We start from the raw sequence: 18,287 nt of genomic DNA, 5'->3' as shown, positions 1-18,287 counted from the left end.
CTGCTCCCACCCTGTCCCCACCCCAGGTCATCTGTGACCTTATGATTGCCCCGGGTGAGTGTCAAGGTCACCATGAGTCTTTACTTTTGTATGCCAAAGGAGGCCCCTGTGGACTGAGGAAAATGTCACCCAAAGCTCCCAGGTATGAGGTTACCTGCTGGGTGCCAGGTGCTGGGCAGGTGCGGTGCATCCATTACCACCAACCACCGAGGCAGGGGCGACCGTGTCACCTTACAGATGGGGAAACTGAGGCTCAGAGGGGCCAGCCCTCCAGCCCAGGTCAGACAGCTCCCGAGGCGCCGAGTCAGGGGCAGGCCCAGGTCTGTTGGGCCCCAGTGCCCACGTCACGCTGCAAGACGGCCAGCAAAAGGAGGAAGTGAGTCAGGAAGGCAAAAGAAGGGGCTTCCTTTTTGAGTCAGAACAGGATGTCCCGTCCCATACCCGACTGATGCAGAGGCCGGGGGCGGGGGGGAGATGAACCCCTGCAGGTCAGACTAACGAGGTGCCCAGGCCAAGTCCTCTGCAGGGAGCCTGCCTGAGATGGCAGACTCGCTGAGTGAGACGCATGCCCAGTTTGGGCGGGACTGCAACGGGCCCAGAGATGCCAGGCCTCTCGGTGTACGGCTAGAAATGCATCAGGCCAGATGGGGCACCAGCCAGGCTGTGGAGGTCCGAGCTGGGTTTCCAGGAACTGACGGCCGAGAAACACCCAGCACCCCCTCGCTTCTCCCCCTCTGTGCCTCTCACTCCATCCAGCCGCCGGGCCAGGTGATGATGAAGGAAGGGCGTGCCCTCTGAGGACCCGTGGGAACAGGCCGAGAGAGGGGCCCATCTCATCTTCTAAGCCAGAGCCACGCCAGGTCCAGCTTTCCTCTGTTCCAGAGCTTGGGAGGCGCTTCATTCATTCAATGCCAGAGCTTGTTGCAACGCCTGCTCTGTACCAGAGGCTGTGCTTGGTGCTGAAGACCAGAGAGGTGAACAGGACCGACCAAATCCTGCACCCTTGGGTCACCTGACAGCTCAGGTCCCTTCCCTCTGCTGGAAGGTGGACACAGTGTTCAGAGTCTTCTCAACACCCTCCCACCCCCCCACCACCCCAGTCTCTACAATACGGCATCTCTTGACCTGAAACCTTCTGGTATCCACTAGCTCACCTCACAAGTGTCCCGTGGGTAGCACTCACTAAATTCACTTTTCAAAATGTCTCTGTGAGGGCTTCCCTGGTGGCGCAGTGATTAAGAATCCACCTGCCGATTCAGGGGACACGGGTCCGAGCCCTGGCCCGGGAAGATCCCACATGCCGCGGAGCAACGAAGCCCTTGCGCCACAACTGCTAAGCCTGAGCTCTAGAGCCCGCAAGCCACAACTACTGAGCCCGCATGCCACAACTACTGAAGCCTGCATGCCTAGAACCCATGTTCCGCAACAAGAGAAGCCACGACAATCCGCACTGCAACGAAGAGTAGCCCCCGCTCACCGCAACTAGAGAAAGCCCGCGCACAGCAACAAAGACCCAACACAGCCAAAAATAAATAAATTTATTAAAAAAAAACAGAATGTCTCTGTGGACCAGGGGTTTTAACCTGCCCCCCTCCCCGACAATGGGTAAGACCCCTGGATTAGGCTATGAGGGCTCCCTGAGCCTCCTGAAATCTCATGCAGCACCTTGTGTGTAGGCTTGTTCTCCTGGCAAGGTCTGCAGGTCTCCTCAGCTTCCCAAAGGCCCCCTGACTAGTGCTACACCCGACTCATGGTGTTAATTAACAACATTTCTCCCTGTAAGTGACCCAGAATATTCCCTGGGGTGGATGTCACAAACTTTCCTTAATCATTTCCATCTTGCTGGACAGTTATGTCACATTTTTGTTGTTGTTTTTCTCAGTCCAACTAGAACATCTGCAGATTTATCACTGATTTAACATTTGAGCAAGATCTGTACCCCTCTGGCCACAAAGCAGAGCCCTAATCTACTCTTGTATTATCCCGCCCAAGAGGTCTTTTTCTGACTGGGAGAATTCATTTGTCTCTTCAGCATCAGCAGCTGGCCTTCTTTTCAGGGCTGTTTTCCACAAAGAAACAAAGTTTGTGGTCACATGGCTGTAGCTGCCTGGTGTGCAACAAGGAGGACCAGAGACTAAGCAAATCTGGGTGATGTTGGGTGGTTTGGCTGGGCTGGGAAGGGTGGGGCTCACTCCTGGTGAGTCACTGAGCTGGACACCCCCACCCCCACCCCCACCACACACACACACACACACACACACAGGGTCACGGTCACAAAGACCTGCCTCTTCCAGGACACTTCCTAACAGCTGCTAAGAGTGTAGACTCCAGAGCCAGCTGGCTGAGCAGATTCAGGCCTAACTTTGCTGCTAAAAAACAATGAGGCCTCAGCCAAGTGGATTTAACTCCTCTGACTTCACTTTCTCATCCGTAAAGTGGAAGTAATAACAGTATGAACTTCTTATCACTGATCTGATTAAGTGAGTTATACTGGTAAACAGTGCTGGTAGTAGGTGCTATATAAGTGTTTTAGATAAATATTGAGGAAAAAAAAGATGCCACTTAACTGTCCAGCAAAAAGAAAACGGTTAAGGAAAGTTGATGACATTAATCCCATGGAATATCCTGGGCCATTTACACTGAGAAACGTGATGATTAACACCATGGAACAATGCCGTGTCTGAAAAGAAAAAAGAGCACACTGCCCACTATTTACAATAGCCAAGACATGGAAGCAACCTAGATGTCCATCGACAGAGGAATGGATAAAGAAGATGTGTCTCTCTCTCTCTCTCTCTCTCTCTCACACACACACACACACACACACACACACACACACACACACACACACACACACACACACGGTGGAATACTACTCAGCCATGAAAAAGGAATGAAATAATGCCATTTGCAGCAACATGGATGGACCCAGAGATTATCATACTAAGTGAAGTAAGTCAGACAGAGAAGGACAAATAGCATGTGATATCACTTACATGAGGATTCTAAAATATGACATAAATGAACTTACAAGACAGAAACAGACTCACAGACATAAAAAACAAACTTATGGTTATCAAAGAGGAAAGGGGGGGAGGGATAAATTAGGAGTTTGGGATTAGCAGATACAAGCTATTATATATAAAATAGATAATCAACAAGGTCGTACTGTATAGCACAGGGAACTACTATTCAGTATCATGTAATAAACTATAATGGAAAAGAATATGAAAAAGCATAATGAATCACCTGGCTGTACACTAGAAACTAACACAACATTGTAAATCAACTATACTTCAATTAAAACTCTTTGCCCTCTAGACCAAGGGTTGAAAAGTTTTTCTGGAATGGGTCAGATAGTAAATATTTTAGGCTTTGTAAGCCAGATGGTCTCTGTCACAACTATTCAAATCTGTAGTTGTAGCGTGAAAACAGCCACAGACAGTATGTAAATGATGAGCATGGCGGTGTTCCAATAAAACCTTGTTTACAAAATCATGTGGCATTTGGGCTGTGGGCTGCAGTTTGCCAACTCCTGCTGTGCAAAGTATACAAAAACTGTGTGAAAAAAGATAAAGATTGAAAGGAACACAGGAAAAAGTAGAACGTTCTCTTCAAGCACTGGAATCATAGGCACATTTTTTAAATGTCAATTTCTTTAAGGTGGTAGTAGTAGTTTTTTAAAAAAGTAAAGTACTTTAAGGCTACATACATTCTAATAACAAATTAAGAGATTTCACAGTTCCATTCGACTTTTTAAAATAAGTTAGAATTAGGAAGGCCAGCTTTCACATTATGCTGTACAGAAAACGTAGTCCATGAAGTATGGCCAGCGTGGGACTGAATCTGGTTTCTTTATCTATTAGCTGTGTGACCCCAGGCAAGTTTATTAACCTCTCTGTTTCTCAGTTTCCTTGTTTGTAAAGTGAGTATACCAATGGCACCAACAAGCATACAAAGGCCTGGCACTGGGCTTCCCTGGTGGCGCAATGGTTAAGAGTCCGCCTACCAATGCAGGGGACACGGGTTCGAGCCCTGGTCCGGGAAGATCCCACATGCTGCAGAGCAGCTAAGCCCATGCGCCACAACTACTGAGTCTGCGCTCTAGAGCCCGCGGGCCACAACTACTGAGCCCACGTGCCACAACTACTGAAGTCCACGAGCCTAGATCCCATACTCCACAACAAGAGAGACGCCACCACAACTAGAGAAAGCCCGCACACCACAACGAAGACCCAACGCGGCCAAAAATAAATAAATAAATAAATAAAATTAAAACAAACAAAAGGCCAAAAATAAATAATTAAATTTAAAACAAAACAGAAAAATCAACAAAGGTGGGCTTCCCTGGTGGCGCAGTGGTTGAGAGTCCGCCTGCCGATGCAGGGGACACGGGTTCGTGCCCCGGTCCGGGAAGATCCCACGTGCCGCGGAGCAGCTGGGCCCGTGAGCCATGGCCGCTGAGCCTGCGCGTCCGGAGCCTGTGCTCCGCAACGGGAGAGGCCACAACAGTGAAAGGCCCGCGTACCGCAAAAAAAAACGAAAAACAAAGGCTTGGCACTGAGCCTGGGGTACAGTAGGCCCTCAATACAGAGACGTGCCTTTCAGACCTACAGGACCCACAGGACCCACACAAGCAGGATCTTGCCGACCCTGGGTCTGTGTCATCACCAGGATCAAGGCAGACTAGAAAACCCAGCACGCTTTACTTCTCACCTAAGAAAAATGCCCTCCTATGGTTTTCAGGTTTGGTTTACAAAAGGATACAGAACAAACTGAACCCCACTTTCATTTAATAAATGGCACCCCAGCTGTGAGAAGAACAGCCTAAAGAAGGCAGGGTTTGTTCCAAATGGGAGTTTTTGGAGCAAGGGAGTTCTCGGGGCTGCACTGGCCGAACCCCTGGGGAGACCCACGTCCCCACAGGGGCTCAGGCCCAGCATGCTTCTTCCTGGGGCCTGAGCCCCTGGGCCCTGAGTCTTGAGGAGGCAGATGGAACAGAGTCCTCTCTTTCTGGCAGAAAGGGGCACTTAGGGTTCAGAGTCAAAGGCCTTTCTGACTTAATCCCTCCAAGGCTCCACAGCCCACACCTGAGAAAGTCCACAATGTGTCCCAGGACAGTTGAGGTCCTTCTCCATCTATCTCTGCAGCCTCACCTCCCACCGATTCCCACCTCCTCTTCCTGAGCCAGAGCTCCCTGGGGCTCCCTGTACATACCATGTGGCTTCCCCGCTCAGTGCTCTTCTTTGCCTGCCCACATTCATTCATCAGTTCTGGCACCACTGCCTCCAGGGAGCCCTCCAGGATTTTTCAGGGTGTACCGGGCTGGGAACTAACACCGTTAAGCATGTACCAGGTGTCAGTCCCCATGTTAGGTGTTTACACACAGCTTATTGAGGTCTCTCACCTCTTGTTAAGTAGGAACGACTGTCTTCTTTATATAAAGAAATCAAGGTCCAAAGTGGTTCAGTGACCTGCCCAAGGTCATACAGAAGGTATCCTACTGCCTTGTTCTCCCTAACAGTCCCTCAGCAGAGCCCAAGAGGTTTAAAACTGTCCGCATTCTGCTGGAGCTGCAAGGTGGTATCTATCGAGTCATCCAGAAGAGTCCATCCTCCTTATCTCGATGCCGTGCCTGATATCTGTAAGCCTCAGAGCACCCCTAAGACTGCCCCCAGGAGCCTTCACCTCCCTGGAGTCCAAGGTCAATCGTTCACAGGCTGTGCAGATTATAATTAGCACATGCCAGTTCCTTCCCAGGCTTCAAGACGCCAGTTTTACGATGTGTCTGAGTGAAGCCAAGGGCACCGGCCTTGGGGACTCATTAAGTCTTCAGTCCTTGCTCTCCGGGGTGGAGGGCAACACGAGGGGGTCACCAGCAGGGGTGAGTCACGTCCTTGCAGACACAGAGGTGCCACCCAAGCCCCCTGGGCCTCAGGACCAGGGGCTACCAGCACCCAGGCGGCAGGGAGATGCCGCGTGGGGCTCTGGGGAGCAGCGTGTTTCCCGGGCGTGGGGCACTTGACCCTGCTGGACGCCGCTCCTCCCTCCCGGAGGGGACTGTGTCCAGGGCTGAGCTCCCCGTCAGTCCCAGAGGACAATACCTCACTGTTGTGTGCAGCGCTTGGAAGCTGACCAAGCTCAACCCCCTCCTTATCCCCCTGATGGGAGGGAGTTTAATCCCTTTCCTCCTGGAGGAAGCCGGGCTCCCCGACAACCCCTTAGCAGAGACCACGGCCCTCCTGCTGCTGCCCAGCAAGGTCACCCACGCAGCTGGGGGAGAGGGGCGGTCAGCATGTGAGCCCCATTCTTTGCACTCCCGCCCCGGGGGCCGGGGTCAGACACACGGGGCCTCCCACACCCGGCACAAACAGCACATGACCTCCTAAAATGTGTTTTTCCCCTCCTGTTGCACAATGTTAGCTTTAGTGGATTTTCTTGCAAGGACTGATGGCCTACAAGATTTGCATGAAAGGCAAATGTCACCCTCCCCGAATTGACCGCGCTCAACGGTAGGGCCACCGCCACCCAGGGGAAGGTGTGTCCATTCTGCATCCACAGGAGGGGAGCCACACATGCTGGGCCTGAAATCACTTCCCCTCCACGGAACTGCAGCCTCCAGCCTGGCAGCAACTGGCCAGGGCATGTGACCTTCGGATATGGTCTGTTTACTTATTGCTTGCTTGTTGAAGCTAGATGGTTCTAGAACCTTCTAGAATGTAAGTTCCATCAGAGCAAAAATTTTGCCAGTCGTGTCCACTGCTCCCGTCCCTGTGCCTAGAAGTGCCTAGCATGCGGTAGCCCCTCGGCAAGGAGTTGGTGAGCGAATGAATGAATCGCTCCTCTACATATTCAGCGCCACTCCTTGTTCAAGAAACCTTTACAGGTGCCAAGTGCAGCAGAGAAGATACTAAGCTGGGACCGTCCCTTGAGGAGCTCATCGTGTCGGGGGTGGGAGGGGAAGATGAATGAACAGAGAAGGCCAGTTAGAGAGTTAAGGTTCAGCTCAGAGGGGACACAGCGTGGTGAGAGACTGCCAAGGGAGGGAAGACATGCAGGACAGAGAACAGCATGTGCAAAGTAGCAAAGCATGAAGTGGCATCTGAGTGATTTGTCCCCAGCATGGAGGAAGTGAGGGCGGAGACCCTCAACCCTCATTCCTTCATCCTACAGCATTTACTACCCGCTCTGTGCTCAGGGGCAGGCAGAGGCTGGCCCGAGGACAAGGTGGTTTCTGTCTTCACACGCTCACAGACTTGGGGGACAGCAGAGCCAGTGATTCTTCGTGCACAGGGGCTCTGGGAGCTCAGAGGAGGTGCAACCAAGTCTGAGGGGGCACTGAGGCTCAGGGTGCAGATGGAGGAGTTATAAGAGCCTGGCCCACTATTATTGCCTCTACCGATGAAAGAACTGAGACTCAGAGAGGCTAAGCCACCTGCCCAAGGTTCCACAGCCAGCCCAGAACCAGTGCCCTCCCTCCCTCTTCACCACTAGACCTAATATTTGCTGATGAATGAACTAAGTACAATAACTAATACTAGGTTCTATTTTAACTAACAGACATGAGACTCACACCTGTTTCAGAGCTCTATTTGTAAGAACGGAAATGATTAGAACAGTGACTTGCTCACATCTTCAAGGTCCACCCCCCACTGCAGAGAAGGGTTCTAGAGTAGGGGACCTGCTAAGCTGTGGCCCACTGCCTGTTTCTGTACAGCTCTCCAGCTGAGTGATGTTTTCATTTTTAAATGGTTGGAAAAAAAAAAAAATCAAAAGAAGAGTTGATATTTCATGACAGGTGAAAATTACATGCAATGCAAATTCCAGTGTCCCCAAGTAGTTGTATCGGAACACAGCCCACCCATTCATTTCCAAAGTGTCTATGGCTGCTTTCTAGATACAATGGAGAAACTGAATAATTGCGATGGAGACCAAATGGTCCACGAAGCCAAAAATATTTACCGTCTGTCCCTTTACAGAAAAGGTTTGCTGTCCTCTGTTCTATCAGCTCAAGGGAAATACCTCACCCCAACCCTACCTATCAGCATAGCATTCTTCCAGGTCTGGGAATCCAGAAGATTCCTTACTATTCCTTTCAGGAAATATAATCGTATGCAGTCCCTGATATCCAGAAAGGGCTGATCAGGCAAAGTTTTCCAAATGCTGAGAGCCGTGTCTTCAGCGGTTTTCCCTCTGGAGTTCCCCTTACTTAGAGACACTTAGGTAGCGTTTGCCGTTAAGGTGAGGTCTTGCCAGCACTGTCAGGGACATTGTTGGAGCCACCTACCCATGCCCTTCAAGACGGTCCCGGAATCATACCTGGATCCTGGATTGGGTTCCACCCTCCCCCGGGGGTGCCAGGCATGAATGCCTAGAAGACAGTTCAAAGACAAGAGGAACCTCACAATCACTCTGAAAGAAGGCACACAGGCCAGCTCTCCAGCGATGATAGGTAGGTGCCCCGGGGCCACAAGCAGAAAAAGCCAGCTGGGGTCAGGCAGGGTTTGTTCGCCTGAAATTCTATTTCTGTTTCACGTCTGGAGAGTTTAAAGGGCAGCCATGGTGAGCAGCCCCCCTGGATCCATCAGGACGTCAGGCTTTGAGGGGCCCTTGGAAGTCCTCTAGTTCCATGATTTTACACACTTTGGCCATGTGTGCCTCATCACGTCCATGACTTGGGCCACATCTGGGGACGCCTGCACTATTATTTTTTCTCATTCGTTTGTAAGAAATTCAACCCGTTGAAACTCACACTTATTTTAAGAGAAAACCTTTTATTTTTACCTTAAATAGAAAGCCAGGGTGAGGATCGATTGCCATGTATAGAACAGCAAAAGGAATAAATGCAATGAAGATAAACACCGTTTATTTATCTCTGTCTGGTGGTCAGCACCTAGAGTGAGATGGGCGAGTGTCAGAGAGGTGTCAGACCAGATTAGCTCCACACGGAGATGGTCTCTGCACAAAATCCAGGGCTTCTCAACCATCCCTGTGCATGAGAAGTGCCCGGGGAGCTTTGACAAAACACAGATAAGCAGTCCCAGGTCCAGAGATTCACCCTTTAGCCGAAGGCGGTGCCAGGTGATTATGAGAACATAGGATAATCAGGAGAATTAAAAAGAAAAAGTCAAAAGGAAGATGGAGAGGAAGACGGAAGCGAGTTATGTCACCTGTGCTCTCAGTTAGTGTACCTCAGCCATCCTGTCAGTTACCAGTAGCCCCCTGGTCCAAACTCAGAGCTCTGACCTACTTTAAGCTCCCTCACTGTATTGAAAAGGACCCCAAGGCCGGACTGGGAGTCAGACAATGGGGCCTGGAGCGGTGACATTGACTTTTTTCCCATAATTAATTCTATGGAAGAACAAAATTGCATTGGCCATTAGGGATGGCCAGGACCTTGGGAAGGAAACGAATGACTGAGGTATGTGGTCTGCACCCTGTGTACCCCAATAAGAGTCCCCCAGAGGGGACAGGCTTAGGCTGGGTCGACTCCAGCCCATCACGCCCCACCCCGCCCCGGACGGGCCTCGGCCGAGAACACCTGAGCCTGGGCTGACTCACCAGCAGCTGCGCCGGATCCAACAAGTGCCAGTGCTGGGGCCGAGGCAGGCGGAAACGCCGAGCTCCCTTCCAAGTGACCCAAATTGTCACCAAAGTCACCTCCCAGCTAGGGAGCCCCTAGGGGAAACGGGGAGTGCTCGGGAAGGCTGGAGAAGGAAGAGACCGGAACCAGGACCAGGCGCCTTCTTGGAGCTGGGAATGCCTCGTATCTGCCCCTGACACCAGCTCTGCAGGGAAGGTGTGACCACACCCCTGAAGCGGCGAGTTGTCCAGGCCAGTAGAGCTTATGTGACTTGCCAAGATCACACTGCAGGTGGCAGAATCAGGGTCTCAGCCCAGGTCTGTCTGATGTCACCATTCCAGGCTGCTGGCTCCACACCTCAGGCCCAGGAGCAGAGAAAAATCAGGCGAAGTAGAAGGTCTAACTGTCCTTTGCATAGGAAGACAGGTGACACCTTGCTCTGTGGGCTAAACTAGCATTTAACAATCCCTTAGCTCCAGGCCGGGTTTTGTGGCTTGGGATACCTGCTCACACATACCAAGCGCGGCGAAGAGTATAGCACGGGTCCCCCACAACTTTGCAGAGAAGGGAACTGAGGCCCAAAAGGACAAAATGAAAGGGTCCATCACGGGGCCTCTCCCGGCTCCCTGGGGGCTGAGTCATAGTCCCTGGGATGGGACAGTCTGTTTAAAGCATCCACCACCACCCCCACCAGACTGCTCCCACCCAGGGCAGGGACATGTCCATCTCAGTCAGCGCACTGAAGGAATGCGGCTGCCCAAGGAGAGCAGCTTCCAGGGTGGAAGGGCCCAGATCTCTGGCACAAACGTGAGCCTCTACGGCTCCGGAAGCAAAGGTGGCTCCAGCCAGGAGCCGATTCCAATAGGGGACAAATACAGGAACCTATGGGGACCTCCCCTCCCTTCCCCAAGGGAGCGAGCAGCAACAAGCAAAGACTTAAGCTTTCAGGTGGTTTTATCCAGAAGGAAACGGGGATGAGACACCACAAGATGGACTTTTTAAAAAATCCATTCTCGAAAATTATTTCTGAGCAAAGTTGAGTTTGAAATCAACAAACCGATAAATAGGCCAATTACATAAACCAGGCTCGACGGCTGCCTGGCTCTGAGGAAGGGAATGTAACCTGGCAACCCCAACTGGCTCACATCCAACCTGCAACCACTGGCTTGTGGTCACCTAGTTTGCACAGCTGGCGAGCCAGCCGCAGGTGGAGATCCTTGGGTCCAAGCTAGCAAAGGGCACGTGCAGGGCAGGGCGCTCCAGCGTGGGCCCCAGCTCTGGGGAAGCCGTGGCATTCCTGAACCCCTGTGACACTAGCCACACAGAGAGAATTTCCTCTGAGGAATGGCCTGGCAGTGTGAGGGCCTGTGGGGATTGCAGAGAAAGAACTAGAAGCTTGGTAAGGAGGCCTGAGTCCTGGGTCTGACTCACCGCGTCCTGCCCAGTGCACTCCCAGCAGGGAAAGGCCAGCGTTAGACCTGCATGAGCTCTGGGATCAGATAGTCTGAGTTCCGTTCTTAACTTCACTGTGAGCTAGCTGAGGACACGTGAGTTATCAGAGAGCACATCATGGAAGAGTTGTGAAGATAAAGAGAGAAAATGCAGAGAAACTTCAGTAAGGGCTGAACAGATGTTAACTGACCTGATAAGCCAGGCAGGGTGGCTCAAGGCATCCCATTCAGCACATCAGCTTAGACATTTTCATTCATTCACTGACCCATTCATTCCTGCATTCTGTAAATACATGTTGAGCAGCTACTACGGCCAGGCTGCTCTGGGGACAGAAAAACAATCTCGCCCTCCTGGAGTTTTCAGGTAGATGAGACAGAAGCTAAACTCAACTGTAAATAACTAACTAAGATCATTTCAGGGAGTGGTAAGTGCTAGAGAGACAATAAAACAGGGAGCTAAGGACACAGTAGAGAGGGGTAGGGGATGGGATGGGCTTTACTGGGTGGGCAGGATGACCCCCTGGAGGCTGTGATTCCGAGGTGAGATTTCCAAGAAGAGAAGGAGCAGCCACGCAAAGGCCTGGGGGAGGCGCGCTTCATGCAGAGGGAGGAGCAAGGAAGACCCGGCGGCCGAAACGCTGCGCGTGAGCAGGAGAGAGAACAAACGTCGGGTCTGAGTCCCAGAGAGGCCGAGAGATGTGTCCAGAGTTCCCGGGCCAGCCCCCGGAGAGTCCAGGAAAATGGACGGCTCTCCAAGAAGAAAGTCCCCTGAAGAGGGCCACAAAGGGAGAGAAGGCATGTGACACCTTCTCTCCCCAGCCTCGGGTCCCCTTTCTCCTCTGTGTCCTGGGAATTATTAGGATGTGCCCTGACCGCTTCACTCAGCGGTGGTGTGAGCGTCAGCTCCCCTCAAGTTTGTAAGATCCTGTTTTAAACCGTAAAGCCTTTTCGTTAAATAATAATGAAAATAATAAGAAGCTCTTTCTGGTTGGGATGTGAGAATAAATAATCCTCTGTCTCTGCCCTCCAGGAGGTCATAACCTAGCAGGAAAGCAACACGAAAACTGAAAACTACCTATCACTTGCAAAGTGCAACGCGACCATGAAAACAGAATCGCCAAGCCTGACCGGCTAGTTGAGGAAGACTTCTAGGAGGAGGTGATGTCTAGCCAGGTGTTGGTGGGGAGGTAACAGCTGGGCAGAGGTAGCCTCTGGAGCACAGTCTGGAGGCGGGGAAAGATCAGGATGAGCCTCCTCCCAGGCCGGAGGCTTGGGACTTAATCCTTTTAGAGCAAGGGGGAGGAGGGCGGGGGGCGGAGGGGGGGGGGCGTTGGAGGCAGATAAACAAGGAATCACCTGATTAAGTGACCTGACCCCTCCTGGGAGGGGCAGGGGGGCAGACTGCAGCGGCGAGACTGAAGGTCCCCAAATACCTACTGTGAGGCTGTGGTTCTTGGATGAGAGGAAACATTCAGACTTCAAGGCACCTTAGAGATCTCCTAATTCCAACCTCCCTTTTTAAAGGGCAGGAAACGGAGACCGGCCCAGGTGAAGGTCAAACAGGGCTGTGAATAAGGGCGCCTCCTATCATCACAGAAAGGCCAGCTCTTTGCAACAGCAAGGAAAGAGTCTCCCCCAGTGAGTCAGCCCTGCTGCATTATTTCAGCAAATGTCACTTGGGAGGGGCTCAGCTCTTTCCAGATCTCAAATAAAACTCCTGACTTAGAGTCAACCAGTGCCACTGTGGGCTTCGGCATCTGAGGAGTGAAGGGTGTGCTTCCACACAGCATGCTTAAAACAGTTTCGTCTCTTTAGCACTCCCTTGGGGTGAAACTCCTGCCTCATCAATTACGGGTCAGGTGATTTGGGGCAAGACGGTTAACCTCTCTGAACCCGTTTCCCCAACTGAAAAATGGGGATCACCACATCCATGGCAGGAAATGGCTTTGATAACTTATACATATATCAAGCATGCCCTGCAAAGAGTAGGAGGAGCCCTAAGAGGGCTTCCAGGAGGAAAGGCACTGCTTGTATATTTCCTTTGATGATGTTTCCGTCCGCCTAAGTCCCGGAAGTGCTGTGGTCACCGCTTGTTGTAGCTCTCTTCTGACTTTTTACAATTGAAACGATCGCATCAGTTTAATCTCAGATATACCACCCATTTCCCTGCCTTGTAGTACTGGTAGGAGTAGCAGCACAGGTGCAGTGGGTGGTGTCCTGATGAGAGTCACGTACGTGCAGCAGCACAGAGCGAACCGTCTTCTCTAACTACGTGCCTCAAGTTCCCTCGGCCGTAAAACCAGCAGATGGGTCCAGGGGACCTGAGGCTGCTCCCAGCTCAAATACGTCAGGATTTTCTGATTTCAGAAGCATAAATCATGAGGCCAGGACTTTAAAAAATCCTGTTGATCATCTGAGATGGTAGAGTGTGAAAGTCACTTTCTTGTTATGACTTCAGAAGAGGGAGACGACTTCTACTGAATGAGAAACCACGTGTCTGCTATACAACAGGATTTGTGTTTGTTTTATTTTTTAAACCCAGGCAGATTAACATTGGAATCTCTGGGAAGAGTGTGAGTTTCTAAGAGAGCTTTGAGAAAATGCTCTCTGTTACCTTCTAATTTTATTTGCATGTATGATTTGACATATAAAACATGGAATATATATTGTATTACATTATATATGTATCATATTTACATATTATATACATTGTATATGTATATATGTTTCTTATTGGCAAGTGATGAAGCATAAAAATATTTTTAAATAATGCCCACGAGCCCACAGAAACAGTGGATAATGGAGCACGCTGACCCTGTACCCTCTCCCCCACCAGAGACGACCACCTTGACTTTGCATTATCATTCCCTTGCCTTTTTTCTTTTTTAAACCTGCTTAAATTTATGAAACAGGATCTAGGTATAGAGGGGTGCATGAAACATACCTGTACTCACAAGTAATTACAAGGTGAATTCCCTCATAACCACCCCCCCCCCCGACCATGACCCTCTCAATCCCAATCTCCTCTCCCCTCAGCCCAAGGGGACACTTGACTTTTATTTAAGGTAATCACCTTCTTGCTTTTTGCCACCATTTTACATCTCACGTATATATTACAGGGAATGTATATATATTAATCAACTCATGTTAGTATGCTCGTGTTTTGACCTTTCTAATTTCCTGAGCAGCCTCTGCCTTTCCCCCTGAGTCTTTCAAAGTATTCTGGGTATGCTAGGGTTCCCTTTGCCCAATCTGCAGCCTAGAAATCCAGGCAAGAGGTGCAGGCCACACTACATTGTTGCAGCGACATTAGGAGGATTAGTAATAATGAAACCATGATAACGCCTCTTTCTGGTGTGTCCCCACCGTGCTGGGCACAGCTGAGCGCTGTCCCCAGCTGTCTCCTTTATCCTCCCAGCAACCCCACAGGGAGGTGTTGGGGTCTCTTAACTCTGTTTCGATGATGACAAAATCAAGGCTTCTGCTGCCAGGACCGTCCGTCCCCCTCCTCTCCTTCCTAGCTGCTCACTGCCAGGGAATTCATCCTTAAGTCTTGAAGCAAAGATTCCTTGGCCGGTGGGTAGGGGCCGAGAAAGTGGACAGACACTTCCCCAACTTCCATCGGCTCCTCCCAGGTTCCTCTCTCTGTGATCCAGCTGGGCTACTTTTAGATACTACGGGAAAAAGAAATAAATTTTGGGATCCACTTCTTCCAGCAAATGCCAATGTCTTAATGTTGATTGGATCCTGCCTCACCAGTACTGTCCTCCTGATAATTGACGTATCACACCGTCCTTGTAGTGTCTGAGACAGGCAGTGTGGTGGCGTGAGGAGCATCAAGTCAAAATCCCTGAGTTCAAGACTTGTGGTTGCCAGTGGGGAGGGGGTTAGAGAAAGGATAGAGTGGGAGGCTGGGGTTAGGAGATGTACGCTATTGTATATGGAATGGATAAACAGCAAGGTACTACTGTATAGCACAGAGAACTATGTTCAGTATCCTATGATGAACCATAATGGAAAAGAATATTAAAAAAAGAATATATATATAGGACTTCCCGGGCGGTGCAGTGGTTAAGAATCCACCTGTCAATGCAGGGGACACGGGTTCGAGCTCTGGCCCAGGAAGATCCCACGTGCCGCAAAACAACTAAGCCCGTGCGCCACAACTACTGAGCCTGTGCTCTAAAGCTCACGAGCCACAACTACTGAGCCCTCGTGCCACAGCTACTAAAGCCCATGTGCCTAGAGCCCGTGCTCCGCAACGAGAAGCCACCGCAATGAGAAGCCCGCGCAGTGCAAAGAAGAGGAGCCCCCACTCGCTGCAACTAGAGAAAGCCCCGCGTGCCGCAACGGAGACCCAACGCAGCCAAAAATTAATTAATTAATTAATTAAATTTTTAAAAAAGAATACATATATATGTATAACTGAATCACTTTGATGTACAGCAAAAATTAACACAACATTGTAAATCAACTCTACTTCAATTAAAAAGAGGAAGAAGAAGAGAGAGAAGGGGAAGGAGGAAAGAAAAGGAAAGAAAAAAAAGCCCCGAGTTCAAATCCTGACTCCACCGCCCCTGGCCTCTGAATCTCTCTCCTCATCTGTCCCTGGGCCACAGGAGTGGCAGCCTTGCCTGCGGTCAGAATCCTAGGAGGTGAGAGAGAGACAGGAGATGCTGCCTAAGAGCCCAGAGTCCCCTAGAGTCCCCTGCTGGTGCCTCTCAAATCTCTCTGCCTGGGTCAAGGACCAGCTTTCAGTGCCAGAAGAGCTCAGAGGGAGATGATCAAGGCCACCCGCCATTTGACAGACATGGGGACATCAAGACAGAGGGGGAGAGGGTGGAACTGAGGGGGAGGAAACTCCGGTGTCCTAAGCAGACCCCCTCACCCCAAACTGTGACACCTGCTCCCATGTGCTGAGGCTGACACCGCCCAGAACACTACTGTTGAAGGGAAGTCCCATTTCATTCTCTCGGCGGGCGCTATGGTCATCCCGGCTCGTGGGGAAGCAAACTGAAGCTCGGAAAGGTGAAGTAACGTTTCCACGACCACACAGCTGGGAAAAGGCCAAGGCAGGGCTGGAACAGCTAGTCTGACGTCCACCCTCATTTCTAACAGCTGAGCAATACGGGACGCCCTACTGCCCACCGGGCACCCAGGGGCTCCAGGGCGCTTTGGAGGTTGTGCTGGACCTGCCCGGTCTTGCCTCCCCAGAATGGAGGTCACCCTGCAGCTAAGCCACGTTCCCCCAACAGTCCCCACCCCAGGTTTCTGCATCACGAGGCAGAGTGGCCACCCAGGCAAGGACAGGTCCCTGGCTGTGGGAAAACATGCAAAACACCCGGGCTAGAGGTTTGTTCCCATGGAGACAGAAGGACCTCAGACTTCCCCTGAAGGGTGCCTGTATGGGCTAGAGGCCAGCCTGCACCCTGGGGCAGAAACCTGAGCCCAGATTCTCACCACTCCCCTCAGTGCCGCCAGCAAATCCTCAGGTGCCCTCCTCAGGAACCCCAGCAAGAGAGGAATGAGTTCCAGAAATAAGCCCCCGCAGCCCACACCCCCTCCAGCTGCCCTCCAAGGGGCCTCTCTGGCTGCAAATGATGCCCCAGGGCCAGCAGGCTTGGCACAGCTGTGGCCGTCTGCCTGAGGAATGCACAGATCCACACGTGTCAGAGAGCTCCGCTGGGGCATGGTTACAGGAAACAGGGCAAAACAGCCTGTTGGCACACTGCACTCCCCCTCTGCCTCCCAGCTCCTGACCTCTGATAGCTGTTGGCTCTCCCGGCTGTGCAGGAGGCAGGGCTGGACCCTTCAAGAGTCAAGTTCTGTTTTTGGCTGTGTGGCTCTGGGCAAATCACTCCCCCTCTCTGGACCTGTTTCCTCTGGATGAAGGAGGCTGTCCTGTCAGGCTCAGGAGGGCAGGGATTTTGTGACATGCTCCCTTTACTGGGAGGACAGTCACTTTTCCCCACTGTCTCCTCCTGCCTTCCTTCTTGTGAAACGAGGCATGCCCCACCCCTCCGCCCCGGGCACATCAGGCTCCCCCGCTGGCAGCCTTTGGCTGTAAAAGGCCCCTCATTCGTGCCAGGAGGAACCTGGGAGAGAGAGGGTCCCAGGGCAGCCTTGGGCCAGAGCTTCAGGGCCAAAGTGATAAAACAGTAACATTTATTATCACCCCCACCGCAGCTGGAGTTTCCCGCCTTAGAGTTATGAAGCGGAGGTCAGTGGGCTGCGCTGGGCACTCATTGCTCCTGGGATGGCCAACAGGCCACGCCCACCAGATCCACTGTTTGGAGTCAAGATCTGAAGATTCTAAGAGGAGTCAGCATCCATTCGGGGCTCCTTCAGGCCTTACAAGAGATTTCTGCCCTCACTCTCCCCTTCTTTAGAGATGTGGGATGAGGCTCAGAGAGGCTGAGAAGTGTGCCCAAGGCTGCACAGCCGAGAGTTCTGAAGGAAACGGATCCTGCCTGCGGGTGCGACTTCCTCTTCCTACCGTGGGTTCTGGGCTCTCTCAGGCACTACGGAGCGAGCTCGTGGTCGCCCGAAGGGGGTATTCGTGCCGGCGTTTACCGCCCGGTCCGGGGACACGCGGCGGCGCGAGCCCGCAGGGACAGGTCCGCTCGCGCCAAGCGGAGGCAGAGCGAAGATTGGAGGCGGCGCCCGGCCCTCCGGGGACGCGCTGCCCGGGGCTTACGGTCTTTCTCGTGGGGACCGAACCTCCAGGGCTGGGGAGCAGGAAGGCTTGGGGATTTCGCAGGCGGCAGGAAATGGTCAGGTTTAAACTAAAAATATCCGCCCGCCCGCCCGCAGCTGTCACGCCCGGGCCCCCGCCCCCGCTCCGGACGCGCCTACCCAGGTCCCCTTGACTTTCAGCGACCCCGATCCCTGGGGGACGCGCCACGGCTGGGCCGGGGAGTTGAGGACCCGACCCTCTCGGCCCCCGTCCCGGCCTCCCGGCCCCGCGCCACTTACCCGGCCGGGAGCTTGCAGGAGCGCGGCGCCGCGGGCACGCCGGGCCGAACCGCCTTACCCCTCCCTGCGTCCGGAGAGGCTCCGGGCTGGGCGGGGCCGGGGCGGGACCCGGACACTCGCCCCCGCCCCGCCCAGTCCTCTGGGGACCCGCCAAGGGAGCCACCCCCAGGCCCCGCCAAGGTGGCGGGGCGAGAGAGGCACGCGCCGGGCTCCGCGCGCTCGGCGGAGGCCCCGGAGGCTCGGCCCCAGTCCCGCGGGCGGAAGGAGCGCTGCCGGGG

The 18,287-nt window shown here is 52.5% G+C and overlaps 1 protein-coding gene across 10 annotated transcripts in view; it reads right to left on the bottom strand.

The window, feature by feature from the left end:
- Window positions 1-18,086, bottom strand: part of SYNE3 (spectrin repeat containing nuclear envelope family member 3) — a 105,683-nt gene extending 87,597 nt beyond the window's left edge. For 5 of the 10 annotated variants that reach the window (XR_010839424.1, XM_067027816.1, XM_067027815.1 and 2 more), the window contains exon 1: window positions 18,010-18,085. The gene's annotated coding sequence lies outside the window, so the exon portion shown is untranslated. Of the gene's footprint in view, window positions 1-18,009 lie in introns of all 10 variants that reach the window. The other 5 variants (XR_010839425.1, XM_067027817.1, XM_067027813.1 and 2 more) reach the window with 2 other exon arrangements.
- Window positions 18,087-18,287: the final 201 nt, after the last annotated feature.

The sequence above is a fragment of the Kogia breviceps genome, chromosome 3 (assembly GCF_026419965.1).
Source record: "Kogia breviceps isolate mKogBre1 chromosome 3, mKogBre1 haplotype 1, whole genome shotgun sequence".
Taxonomy (NCBI): Eukaryota; Metazoa; Chordata; class Mammalia; order Artiodactyla; family Physeteridae; genus Kogia; species Kogia breviceps.
The sequence above is the reverse complement of the archived record's forward strand: the minus strand, read 5'-3'. Positions and strand labels throughout refer to the sequence as shown.